Source organism: Bubalus kerabau, chromosome 7 (genome assembly GCF_029407905.1).
Source record: "Bubalus kerabau isolate K-KA32 ecotype Philippines breed swamp buffalo chromosome 7, PCC_UOA_SB_1v2, whole genome shotgun sequence".
NCBI classification, from domain to species: Eukaryota; Metazoa; Chordata; class Mammalia; order Artiodactyla; family Bovidae; genus Bubalus; species Bubalus kerabau.
Genome location: NC_073630.1, coordinates 41,720,339 through 41,734,748, shown reverse-complemented (window position 1 = coordinate 41,734,748; position 14,410 = coordinate 41,720,339). Strand labels below are relative to the sequence as shown.

The following is a 14,410-nucleotide window of genomic DNA, read 5'->3' as shown; positions in this document are numbered from 1 at the left end:
TGTCCCTCTAAGTAAACAGCTCTAAAGTCTGAGATACTCAGTCCCCTGGAATTCTTTATACCTCTGTTCAAAATTCCACAGAGAAACTGCCTTGTCCTTTTAGGATGGCCTCAGCATGTAGAAATAAAGTGAAGCAACACTTAAGGAAGGTATATTAATGCAGCTTTTGGACCTGGAGCCCGAGAGCCCGAATCCAAAATCATCTTGCAGGCTTTCCATCCATTGCACCAGCCTCTCTGTTATTCAAATAAAGCCAGTAAGGACTGGATTACAAGTCAGAAGTCTATTGTGACCTGTTTTATGGCTCTTCCAGAGCATTAATACCAAGAACAGTAACTGTAATGAGTAGTATAGAACCCTTGAAATGGGCATGGCTCCTGCAGCAGCAAAACACAACCACCACCTTCAGAAAGCAGCTCAACTACCTTTACCTCCATGTATCTTTAAGCCATGCATCACCAAGCTTCTGGTTCTAAACTCACCACTATCATCAGCTTGATCTGGCAGCTTCTGCGTTCTAATCCTGACACTGCCTAGCTGACTTTTGTGCACTAAAGTCCTCCTCTGTAAAATGAGGAATTTACATACATGAGCTACATTGACTAGCTCAAAACTGACCTCATGTCTTATAAACATCATGTCGTTGAGAAAGCTGAAGGGTGATTAGTCTAAAATAAGTAAACTTTTTGACTGGGATTAAACTACAAATTTCAATAGCAACTAACCTTTATTAGGGGCTTATTATGTATCAGACACTGTTCTAAACATTTCACATGTTTTGAACTATTAAATTTTCAGAAATTGGGTCTTTCTTGGTGGCTCAGTGGTAAAGAATTCACTTGCCAATGCAGGAGACACGGTTTGATACCTTATCCAGGAAGATCCCACATGCCATGGATCAACTAAATCCATGTGCCACAACTACTGAGCCTGTGCTCTAGAGCCCTGGAGTCACAATTACTGAGCCCATGTGCCCTAGATCCTGTGCTCTACAACAAGAAATGCCAACACAATGAGAAGCCCATGCTCTGCAACTAGAGAGTAACCCCCATTTGCCACAACTAGAGAAAACCCACACTCAACAACAAAGACTCAGCACAGCCAAAAATAAGTAAATAAATGAATAAAATTAACTTCAGAAGTCATTTAAGGTAGGTCCTACTGCTATCCTTATATCACAGTTAAGGAAACTGAGGCAATATTACAAAGCATGCCCATAGTCATGCAGATGATGGCCTGGGACTTAAACACCAGAATCTTGGTCCAGTGGAGAAGGAAATGGCAACCCACTCCAGTATTCTTGCCTGGGAAATGCCATGGACTGAGGAGCCTGGTGGGCTTCAGTCCATGGGTTTGAAAAGACTTGAACACGACTGAGTGACTAACAAACACACAGTGAGAGTTAAGGAACTGAAAGAAGCTGAATAAGGCTCAGGCAGAGAAAGCAAGGGGGAAAGTGGTGAGAGAATGAATTGGACACGTTTGCAGAAGCTAAATCATAAATAGCTATATTAAGACATTTGGACAAAGGCAGAATTACCTTAAAGCTAATGAAGTGCTCCACTCCCATGAAAGGCCTTGGCAAGCGGTTCACATAGTCACAGTCTTTGAAAATTTTGCAAAAGAAAGGTACTTTTCACTGAAATTGGCAGAGACAGCTGTCTATTTCATTAAACATCTTGTGGTGTCAGTTGGCGTCGAAGTGGCTATGGCACTTGGGGGAACCCAATTATGGAAAGTACGGTTGACTAGATATTAGTTTGGGTTTACTATTCACAATCATTTCCAGATATGGGGAACTTACTGAAAGCCGTTTCAGTGTTAAGAAAGCCTTTTTTCCTTTTTTTCTTTTTTTTTTTTTTTGATGAGAATGGCATATTTGATAAAATTCAAATGCACAGCATTTATTGCCATTTGGAAGACATATCCATAAAACAAGTTGGGAATTAAAGACTTCTAACACGAGTGTCTATGACAGGTATCTTCTTTTATTACTTTCAATTTTTTTAAAAAATAGCTGATAAACTACAGATTAAAACAATGAAATATGAAATAGATGCAATATAAATTAGAAATGAAATCAATAAGAATTGCTCTAAAATTGAAAAGCAAATTTTTACTATAAGCTCTCAGATCATACCAAATGATTAATTAAGAGGAGGAAATAATAACTTTGGAATAGAAGTAATAACTAGACTCCCGGATGTTTTGATAATCCAATTAATGCAGAGAAGTGAGTCATATGAACACATTGGGAAAGGATTTAAAATTCTTGCTAATTTGAAATAAAATACTTGAGTCAACAAAGATGACACTTAACTCTTAATATGCCACTGAAGAGGGGCCATCAACAACCAGTTACTTAATGCGTATCATGAGCTTTACTGGTCCTGAAGATTAGTCACTGAACAAGAAAATTTGAAACATTCTAAAATCTTACAACTCATATTTAGAAGAAATCTGATAGATGATTCCCCAAATTTGACAATAAACTTAAACAGTTTCAAGGCATATCAATAATGAGTTGTAAAGTTTTTCTAAAAAGAAAACTTCTAAAAAAAATAATCAAAAATCAATTTGAAAACAAAAAATTTTGATTACCATTTTAAAAAAAAGATTGAATTATCAACCTACTCTCTTTATAGAAGATTTTACAAAACCACTGTCATATGAAAACATGATCAAAACACATGCATATAAAAAATTAAGGAAGTATTCCAGTGGTATGGTAGTCAGATAATTAATAAAAATAAAATATTTTACTCAATTTTAAAATATTTGTGGCATTTGTCAGATTTTAATGTATGCTTTGCTCATTCTCAAACACTCACTTTGTTCCTAATTTTTGTATTGATAATCTTGTGTTGTTTTCCCTAAAGAGGGCCCCCAAATTGTATAAACACTGAAATCTGCCTCTGAGCTTGGACATTATTCCAAGGTTTTGTCTTCCTCTTCTATCCAGTCTATTTTATGCTCTGCCCAGATGTCACCTCTACACCATATTTCTTCATGTTAATGTCTGTTTTCACAAAGGAAAGAGGGACTAAAATGTTTTAAACAACTGTTCTCTACTGGGCATCATATTAGATGCTTTATGACATTACCTTGTTTAATTATATACATATCGTGAAGGTAGGGCAATTGTTTTCCATAACATTTCCCCAAATCAAAAATAAATGCTGGTTGCAATAAGGCCTGCTCTTTATGAATGCTACCTTGCCAACTGCATATCTTAACAAGTCCTTCATACGTGTGTTGATTAAAGATAACATATAACCCCTTCAGGTGACCCATTTTAAATTTGAACATAGCTCCCCAAAATGCAGCTTTGGGTTAACTGTGGGTTCTTTGTTCATAAACACTGTCAATGTTAAGGTTGCATGGGCAAACTGTTCACTTAAGGACTTGAATGCGCTTTGTTTTCTGTACCTCACCCTGCCTGAGCATATTCCCTTCTAGCTCATAGTAGTCGGTGCTTAACACCCCACTGAGAATGACACTCTAATCCTGGGGGATTAAGCAAACACTGCCCCTAGTCTTCAACATTACATTGTCAATCCATTAGGATTTACAAAGGTACAATTTGAAAAACAAGGAAATAATTCTATTGCCCATAATTTAGGATGGCAAAATCAGATCAATTAAGGCTGCCAACATATGATTTAATTAACACAACCATTGTTTGGAGGGTGTTGCAGCACATATGGTATGATATGTAAAACCAAGCAATGTTTTTTTTATAATGTGTGAATATAGATAATATAAAGTTAAAGATCAAGTAGCGATTTCTTCCCTAGCTCTACCTTGGGTTGCATTTTTAACCTGACCCTGACTATATCAAGTGTCAATTTCATATATGATGATGAAATTGTCTATTGAAATAAAAAGTTATAACCAGCATTTTTTACTTTATATGTCAGGTTCTTAATAGTTTCCTAAATAACAAGGAACTCTCTTAGTCAGTTGGCATTTTCCAGTGTTTTAATTGCCTGCTGTGATATAATTATTGTGACATTTTGGGATGTTTTTAACATCCTGAATTAAATATTCTGACATCCCACAGAGCACTTCATGAAAACAGTCAAACTGTATTCAAGTCATTAGCAGTCTACAGCTGTCCTTTAATATTAAAATTATTTTCCAACACAAAACACAGATGAAAATTAAAGTATTTAACAACTTTGAGCTCAGGTTAGATTTGAGCTATATATTACCCTAATTTGGCAGGTAAGGAAGATCAAGGTGACTCTGAGATTCTTCCATTAAACTTTATCTGAAGCACCAAGTGAATTAAAGCCACCTCGTGATAAAAGATAATGAACAAAATGTACTGATTTCAACAGTGCAATTAGCCCCAGATTACACAGCCACAAATTCTGCATTAAGGATAATCACCAGAACACCACATCTCTTTTTCAATTGTTCTGGAAAGCTGGCTTGCTTTATTTTTTTCAGGTATTTATCTATCCATCAATCTGTTTATTTATTTGCTTCATATGATATATTCAAATAAAATCTTACAGATAATTTAGATAATTTATTTTTCAAATTTTTATAAAATTTTTAAAGCTAACACCCCATTTGCAGTTATTACAAAATGTTGGCTATGTACAATGCATTCTGGAGCCCATCTTACACCCAATGGTTTGTGCCTCACACTCCCCTATGCCTATGTTGCCTCTCCCCTCAGCCCACCCATAATCACTAGATTATTTTCTATATCTATGAGTCTGCCTTGCTATGCCTTGTGAGCTCTTTTTCTGTTATGCTCATTAATTTGTTGCATTTATTAAATTCCACACATAAGTGACATTATACAATATTTATCTTTTTCTATCTGACTTATTGCACTTAGTGTAATGCCCTCCAAGTCTGTGCATATTAACACAAATAGCATATTTTCATTCTTTTTTATGACTGAGTATTATTGCACTATAGCCCACCAAGTTCCTCTGTCCATGGAATTTCCCAGGCAAGAATACTGGAGTGGGTTGCCATTTCCTTCTCCAGGGGACCTTCCTGACCCAGGGATCAAACCTGAATCTGGTGGATTGGCAGGTGGATTCTTTATCACTAAGCTACCAGGGAAGTTCTAGTAGTCCATTGTTAGATAATTGATATATTTTAAATAACAGACCCTATGCTGCACTCAATGTGACAAGGTCCTAACGTATTTCCGAAGGGAAAGCCTAGCTGGGTTGACCAGTGATTAGCCCAGGGATAACTCACCATCTTCACTTGGATGTCTTTGAAACATCTCAAAATTAGCACATCTGAAATCTTCTTGATTCCCTTACCTTCTATGCCCATAGTCTCCCCAATCTCAGGGAAAGGCAACTCTATGCTTTCAGCTGCTCAGGTTCACAAACTTATTATCCCTGTATTATGCCAGTATTAGCCCTGATTCTTTTCTTGCTCTCACATATTAAAATGCAAAACACCAAAGAATCCTATTGGCTAAAATTCAAAATCCAACGCTTCCTACCACCTCTTCCTCTGCCTCTTAGTTCAAGCCACTATCACCTTTTTTAATTTGATAAAATAGACAGTAAAAAGGGACTTCCTTGGTGGTCCAGGGTTAAGACTCCATGTCCCCCAAGGCACAGGGTGCACATTTGATCCCTGGTCACAGAACTAAGATCCCACATGTCATGAGGCATAGCTAAAAAAAAAAAAAAGACATAAAATTTGCCATGCTATTTCAAAGCATATATTCACATGGCTTCCTTGGTGGTCCAGACAGTAAAGAATCCACTTGCAATGCAGGAGACTTGGATCAATCCCTGGGTTGGGAAGATCCCCTGGAGGGAATGGCTACCACTCTAGTATTCTTTCCTGGAGAATTCCATGGACAAAGGAGCCTGGGAGGTTACAGTCAATGGGGTCGCAAAGAGTTGGGCACAGGTGAATCACTAACACACACCATGGAATTAAGACATTCACAATGTTGTGCAACTATCACCACTATCCATTTCCAGAACTTTTTCATCATCCCAAACCTATGAAACAGTAACTGCCCATCTCCCATCTCCCTCCACCAGTGCCTGATAACCCCACTCCACTTTCTCTATGAATCTAATTCTCACAAATATTTCATATAAATGAAATCATGTAATATTTGCCCTTTTATGTTTGGCTCATTTCACTTAGCATTTTTAAAGGCTTATCCATGTTATAGCATGTATCAAATTTTTCTTTTCCTTTTTAAGGCTAAGTAATATACCATTGTATGCCTATTAAAATAGCTGAGTTTTTAAGATTGACATACTCTCAATTTAAATTGACATACTCTCAATTTAAACTCTCCAAGATAAGGTAAGAGAATGCTTACTTTAGGGGTGCCTGACAATCACTGGTGTTACCTACAGCAACTATAGTTATGCAGTGAAATAAACAGAACAACCTCAGGGATGGATTAGGAGGTGCATAAGTAAGGGAGTAAGATTAGTGGAAAAGAGCACTGATGGGAACTGGGAAAGATAATATTAAAAAGAGACTTTACCTTCTTCACAATCTCTGCCTGGACTGACCAAGATGGAAAGCTGTAGTATAGGAGGAGCAGCATAAATAAATGCTAAGTATGTTTTTAGTTACCACAAAGAAATAAATAATAATTTTGATGCAAGCTCTGTATTGATTATGCCTGGTTTTTCTAAAAATGTTGGCTTCACACTTTGTGACATAGCAATTTAAAAGTTGCCTCTAAATTCAGTTTATTTCAATATTTGGCTTTAATGGATTTATAGCTGTTTTTACAGCTGGAAAATACAAGCTTGCAAAGGCACAATACACACAATAGAAAATAAACAGGACAAAGTTTAGTAACAACAACGGATGAGATTCATATTTCAATTCACTGTAACTGTTTCAAGCCTTTTGGCCCAGTTCTGGTGGGGTTAAATCATTGTTTTGTTATTTCAAAGTGACAACTTACGGTAGAAAGGAAGGGAAGGTTCTCTTGTTCTTTATAAATTATTAAAATTCTCTTTGATAATGTGGTTTACTTATAGGAATGTTTTTAAGAAATGTGTCCATTTTCTGTAGCATGTATCAAATGCTACAAATGTAGCTACATGTATCAAATGTAGCATGTGTCCATTTTTTGGAAGATTGATTCATTTCAGCCTGACAGTGTAAAAGGTCTTACCCAGACATGAACTGGAATATAGCCTATTTCACTGGAAGTAAACAAGGTGGTACCAAGGGCAGTACTGCCCTGTATCTGCTTTGTGAAGCCCTCACATTTTCTCCCAACACCACACATCTTGTTCATGAAAAAATCCATGTGGACCAAGGGAGACACTTCTGTCAATCAGCATGTTAAAACTTGGTAAAGCTCATTTCTCTTATTATTAGATGAAATTAATACCCGCAAGTTCTATTTCCTCTTGCACTCCACTTTAGAAATCACTGTTACAGGGAAAGAGCTACATTTTAGAAAAAAAAATCTCAATATGACATAATGTGATTTACAGTTTTCAAAGGACTTTAGTATCTACAAGGTTGTCAGCACTCACAAACTCCACTACTTACCATCCATTCAGTTCTCAACTTCTTCCAAACATCCTTCCATCTTTCTTCTATCTTTCTAATGAAGGCTTCCTTTTGTTAAAAACAAAAAAGATACTTCTCAGTCTTCATCTGTCTCAATCCCTCTTTGACTATCAACATGGTTATATGCCTTCTTTCTGCTTTCTTCTTCACAGCATCAGTTCAGTCCAGTTCAGTTGCTCAGTCATGTCTTGTGACCCCATGAACCGCAGAACACCAGGCCTTCCTGTCCATCACCAACTCCCAGAGTTCACCCAAACCCATGTGCATTGAGTCGGTGATGCCATCCAGCCATCTGATCCTCTGTCATCCCCTTCTCCTCCTGCCGTCAATCTTTCGCATGAGGAGGCCAAAGTATTTTGAGGTATAATTTACTTATCATAAAATTCATCCATTTGAAGTGCAAAATTCAAATCTTTTTAGTAAATTTACAGAATCATGCAATCACTGCAACAGTCCAGTTTTAAAACATTTTCAAGCACTCCAAAAATACCGATAGCCCATTTTTGCATTTTTTCCTTAACAATTGCCTTTGCTTTGGTCTGCACACTCTTGATTTCCCTGTTGTCTTTTTTCCCATTCTAGCCCATCCTCCTTGGTCTGTCCCTCCTTCTCTACACAACCTTTAAATATATTCCTTACAACCTAATCCTAGGCCTTTACAGCTTAGGCCCTGGGTTTCTTTTCTTACTCCACATGCTTTTCTTAAGCCACCTTGTCCTTTCCATGACTTTAATTACCACCCGCCTACACCAAAATCTATTCTTATACTTAAAACAAACACAACATTGCAAATCAACTATACTTTAATTTTAAAAAATCTACTCTCCACTCAGACCTCTCTTCTGGGCTCTAAATTTTTATATATTATCTGTGTACCACCTTCAACTTAACATGAAATGAACTTTAGTATTCTCTGTCTACCTGCATGCATGCTCAGTCACTTCAGCCATGTCCAGCTCTTTGAGACCCAGGGGACTGTAGCCCACCAGGCTCCTCTGTCCATGGGATTATCTAGGCAAGAACACTGTAGTGGGTTGCCATGCCCTCCTCCAGGGGATCTTCCTGACCCCAGGATATAACTCTCTTCTCCTCTGTCTCCTGCATTGCAGGTGGATTCTTTACACACTGAGCTATCTGAGAAGCCCATTCTCTTTCTACTTTTCCTCCAAAACTGTTCCTCCTCCAATGTCTCTTCTCTCAATAAAGGCATCACTAACACCTTTCACTCAGTGGCCTGTACCAGAAAACTTGTGCACTATCCTTAACCTCTCTCTCCCTATCCTACCATACTCAGAGCATCCCTTCTCCCCATCTCCATGGACACTTCCCTAGGCCCAAAGCAACAGCATTTCTTGCTTGGACAACTACTTTAACCTCCTAATGGTTTCTCTGCATCCACTCTGGACCCCTTCTACACTTTTCTCCACAATGCTATCAGAGTCAAATAAAAAGTAAATATAATTCAAATCTACTTTAAATGTTTCAATGGTTTCTATAACTTTTATGATAAATTCAGAATTCTTCACCATAGTCTACATACCCTTCACCATCAGATCCCTAACAATCCCCCAGGCCCACAGGCATCCCTTTCATTCTTGCCTACTAAAATCCCACCACAGCCTTAACGTACCAAACTCTTCTCCCACTGTAGGTTACTTCCTCACCCTGAAATGTTCTTGCATGGGTCTCCCCACATCTCACTCTTACTCATTCTCAAGTGTTCCATATCTTCCCAAGAGAAACTTTCTTCCCTGACTCTAGATTCTTGGTCAATTTCAATAAAATAGTCTCTCATAGTACCCTGGTCCTTGGTAGGACTGATCACAACTGTAATTAAATAACAATCTGTATTGTTTAATGTCTGTTTCCCTCTCTAGACTGTTGTCTTCATCAGGGCAGGGACAATGTCAAATTTGTTTCATTATTGTATGCTTGGGAGCCTGACACATAGGAGGCACCCAGTAAATACCTGTCCAAGAACTGCATGGTTTCATTTAGTCCTCATAACAATCCTGAAAGTTAAGTAAGACCATTTATATAGCATAGGTAAAGAAATTATGATTCAGAGAATGCAGTTAACGTGCCCAAGATCAATCACAGAGGATTTTATTAATAGAAGCATAAATAGAATAACACATTGAGCATCTTAGAATACTTGCTTAATCAAAGCTAGAGTAATAATAAATGATACACATTGTCATTAATATTGTTCAGCTTTTAAACAAATCTTCCAGCCAAGGAACCAAAGCAGTTAGTCAGCCTTAAGAAACAGAGTTACACCTACACATTTAATCTCTAACTCTCAAAAAATGCTTTTGAAGTAGAAATTAACATATAGAAAATTACTTTCTCCCAGGAAGTCCTAACCCAGTCCAAATAATGACCAGTCTATTATTTGTACATACCATATAAAGATGATTGATGAAAAGAATCCATGGTTTCTTCCACTCCTATACCCAATCACAACATAGTGAATAAACTTCTATGAATCAAGGAATCTAGGTAGTACTGGGTGGTATGGTAGATAGTAATAAGCACTTTATAAATGTTTGTTGATTGGATATAGAAATGTTGATCAATAGAAATGAGCCAAAGCTTAAACCCTCAACTTCCTGATTCAAATTTTAAGGGTAACTTATACCTAGTGGGCAGCCGTCTATGGGGTCGCAGAGAGTCGGACACGACTTAGCAACTTAGCAGCATACCTCAATCAAAAAAATTTAGATGGAACTTCTTGAGCCTCCCTGTTTCTAAGGCTTTACATGAACTAGCCCTTTCAAGGTACTAACTACACCCCACCAGCACTAGACAACTTTGCCAGAACTCTCTGGAGAGAAAAAATGAGGCTTTGAAATAAGATAAGAATGTATAGTAGACACAAGAACTTTTTGTAATAAACATAAAATCCACTAACCAAATGATCAATTAAAAAACAAAACAAAAAACCTAAGCAATAAAAGCAATGGATATTATTTAGCAAATACCTGTTGAGTACCTGCGTTTGCCACATAGTGTTGATAATGATGACCCACACTTGTATAGTTTATAAAACGTTAATACTTGCCTTTCCTCCCTTTCTGCAGTGAACTTGAACACGCCAACCTGTGGTCTAACAGTCACTTCCTTTTTGATCTATCCCCACTAAGATGCCAGCACAGAGAAGTAGATTAGTCCTATGATTTTGTATCCAGCATACGAAGATAAGCCCTGAACTTTTATAAACCCACCAAGCCATGGCATTTTCTTAACACTTTGGGAGTAAACATATAACTGGTTCTGCCACAAGTTCTAAATAGGACTCCAGTTCTTCCACTAGACCTGGGTTCTGCCTAAATCCCATTCAAACAGAAATCTTATGAACACACTGACACTTGCTGGTCCCCTCTCAATGAGGCTGAGACCATATCTATGAAGTTTCTCCTTAAAGTCGACCAGAGTAGGCCAAACCAAGGCAAAAGATCAGCAGGATCTGCTGATCAGATCAACTTTAATCTTGCTCAACTGCAAGATTAAATATCAGGACCAGACAAGATTTGATCAGCCTCCGTAGTACACCAGGGTTATCAGAAGTGATGGAGAGCAAAAACCAAGTGTCAACCCGAGAGGCCAAATCTTAAACCCAGGCCAAGTATGTTACTTACAACCAACAGCATTAAATGATACACAAAGATCAGGACCACAGTAAATGCAGGAGAACAGTTTGAGTCAAGGATCAAAGCAAATAAGCAGCAAAAGATTTCAAGGATCTAATTTTGAGGCCTCTTCCTATTAGCATTGAGTTAGTAAATGGCTGGCTGGGTTAAAGGCATAAGAATAAGGGGAGTCCGGAACTTGCAACCAAAAGAAAACTAAAATAGGTCCTCTTAACAAAATAAAGTGTGTTATTACCATTTTACAGATAGGAAACTGAGGTTTCAAAGCCCCAGTGATTTGCCAAAGGGAGAACTCTGAACAAGGAGCAGGATGCAGCCAGAACCAATCATCATGTCTGACTTCTGAAAAGCACTTTATAAATGTCTGTTGACTGGACCCAGGAACAAGCCAAACCTTGAACACTTCTGATTCATATTTTACCTGTAACTCTTGGGCTTTACTATAAAAGCATTTTACATAAACTAGCTCTTTAATTGTATTATCTACTATACCATCCTGTTTCCATTAGTGCTAAAGGTAAGTCAAATAACTCATGATTGGAGTTAGTCTAATGCAAGTCAGTTTTGTAGAAAGAAGTTTTAAAGGTAAGATATGAACCCACAGAGAAGTCTTCCCCTACATTCAGTTCAGTTCAGTCACTCAGTAGTGTCCGACTCTCTCTGACCCCATGAATTACAGCAAACCAGACTTCCCTGTCCATCACCAACTCCTGGAGTTCACCCAAACTCATGTGCATCGAGTCAGTGATGCCATCCAGCCATCTCATCCTCTGTCGTCCCCTTCTCCTCCTGCCCCCAATCCCTCCCAACATCAGGGTCTTTTCCAATGAGTCAACTCTTTGCATAAGGTGGCCAAAGTATTGGAGTTTCAGCCTCAGCATCAGTCCTTCCAATGAACACCCAGGACTGATCTCCTTTAGGATGGACTGGATGGATCTCCTTGCAGTCCAAGGGACTCTCAAGAGTCTTCTCCAACACCACAGTTCAAAAGCATCAATTCTTCGGCACTCAGCTTTCTTCACAGCCCAACTCTCACATCCATACATGACCACTGGAAAAACCATAGCCTTGACTAGACAGACCTTTGTTGGCAAAGTAATGTCTCTGCTTTTCTATATGCTATCTAGGTTGGTCATAACTTTGCTTCCAAGGAGTAAGTGTCTTTTAATTTCATGGCTGCAATCACCATTAGCAGTGATTTTGGAGCCCCCAAAAAATAAAATCTGACACTGTTTCCCCATTTATTTCCCATGAAGTGATGGGGCCAGATGCCATGATCTTAGTTTTCTGAATGTTGAGCTTTAAGCCAACTTTTTCACTCTCCACTTTCACTTTCATCGAGAGGCTTTTTAGTTCCTCTTCACTTTCTGCCATAAGGGTGGTATAATCTGCATATCTGAGGTTACTGATATTTCTCCCGGTGATCTTGATTCCAGCCTGTGCTTCTTCCAGCCCAGCGTTTCTCATGATGCACTCTGCATATAAGTTAAATAAGCAGGGTGACAATATACAGCCTTGACGTACTCCTTTTCCTATTTGGAACCAGTCTGTTGTTCCATGTCCAGTTCTAACTGTTGCTTCCTGACCTGCATATAGGTTTCTCAAGAGGCAGGTCAGGTGGTCTGGTATTCCCATCTGTTTCAGAATTTTTCACAGTTTATTGTGATCCACACAGTCAAAGGCTTTGGCATAGTCAGTAAAGCAGAAATAGATGTTTTTCTGGAACTCTCTTGCTTTTTCCATGATCCAGCGGATGTTGGCAATTTGATCTCTGGTTCTTCTGTCTTTTCTAAAACCAGCTTTAACATCTGCAAGTTCATGGTTCACGTATTGCTGAAGCCTGGCTTGGAGAATTTTAAGCATTATTTTACTAGTTGTGAGATGAGTGCATTTGTGTGGTAGTTTGAGCAATCTTTGGCATTGCCTTTCTTTGGGATTCCCTTACATTAGCAATAAGTTAAAAAAAAAAAAAGTGAAAATAGAAGCCATATATATGCATGTTCTTGAGAGAAGCCATATTTGCCTGGTTACAGAAGCATCACAGTTAATTTCTGTATCCCACAGGCAAAGTCACAGTGGACACAATAGTGCAAACTTAAATGACACCCCTGTAATGACAACCTCAACACAGAATATTTCTCTTAACTCTCTCTCTCTCTCTATGATATCTGCTCAAAGCCAGGGATGAAGAGTACCTATATGGTAATGTGTTCACTGTATTAATAATAAACGTTTGTTTTGAATTATATCTTGAATTAATAATGAGACTCTCAGATTGAGAGCTCACTCACTGGAAGCCTGTGTTCGTGAATATTGTTGGTTAATCATTGAGCCACCCTATGAACTTATCAGGCACTATATACAATAAACATGTGACTACAGTTTGCCCTTCATGCCCCTGTGTTACCTAACTAATAGCATAGGTCTGAGAGCACAGTCTTGTAAATGATAAAATAAAATACACAAAATAACAATAAGACAATTCAAAAATCTCAACAGATAGAGACATAAAAGGTTAAGGTTGACATTCTTTCTTTAAAGTCACTGTGATGAGATGAGAGTAGGAAAATGTCAAACAGAAAGGAGGTAAAACAAATGAAATTCACCACAGCAGCTGAATTATGTCCAAATCTCAATGGTGACAAGAAAGGCCTTTCAAGTCTAAATAAAGATGGGGAAATACCAGTAATTATGCCTTCTATTTATCACCTTTCAGTAGCTGAAGGCATTTTACAACCTTTAACTCATTTATCTTCAAAACATGACTGTGAGTTTAGAGGATGACAGCTGGTCCACCTTGTTTCACAGAAAAATGATGAGACCTAGGGGATGGGATCGGAGAAGGCAATGGCACCACACTCCAGTACTCTTAGCTGGAAAATCCCATGGACGGAGGAGCCTGGTAGGCTGCAGTCCATGGGGTCGCTAAGAGTCGGACACGACTGAAGCGACTTAGCAGCAGCAGCAGCAGGGGATGGGATAAGTGGTAGAGCTGCTGCACTGTGCGTGTGGGTCCACCAGGGAAGACATTTAAGCAAATAACTAGCCGTTCTAAAATCCAGGCACTAAACCCACAGAAACATAGGCCTCCCCAAAGACATTGACTATCATAGCACAATATTAAGTCCTAAGATTGGAAAGTCATTCTCTTCTAATTAGCTGCCAGGAATTATGATTCTCTGGTCTTTTCCTTCTAGGTGTTA

At 38.3% G+C, this 14,410-nt stretch overlaps 1 long non-coding RNA gene across 1 annotated transcript; it reads right to left on the bottom strand.

Moving 5' to 3' along the window:
* Positions 1-1,462: 1,462 nt before the first annotated feature.
* On the bottom strand, positions 1,463-10,068 carry LOC129657186 (uncharacterized). The gene is made up of 4 exons (XR_008716588.1): positions 9,960-10,068; positions 7,534-7,602; positions 6,503-6,542; positions 1,463-2,404 (listed from the first exon to the last, which is right to left on the bottom strand). It is a non-coding gene; the product is annotated as an uncharacterized LOC129657186 (long non-coding RNA).
* Positions 10,069-14,410: the final 4,342 nt, after the last annotated feature.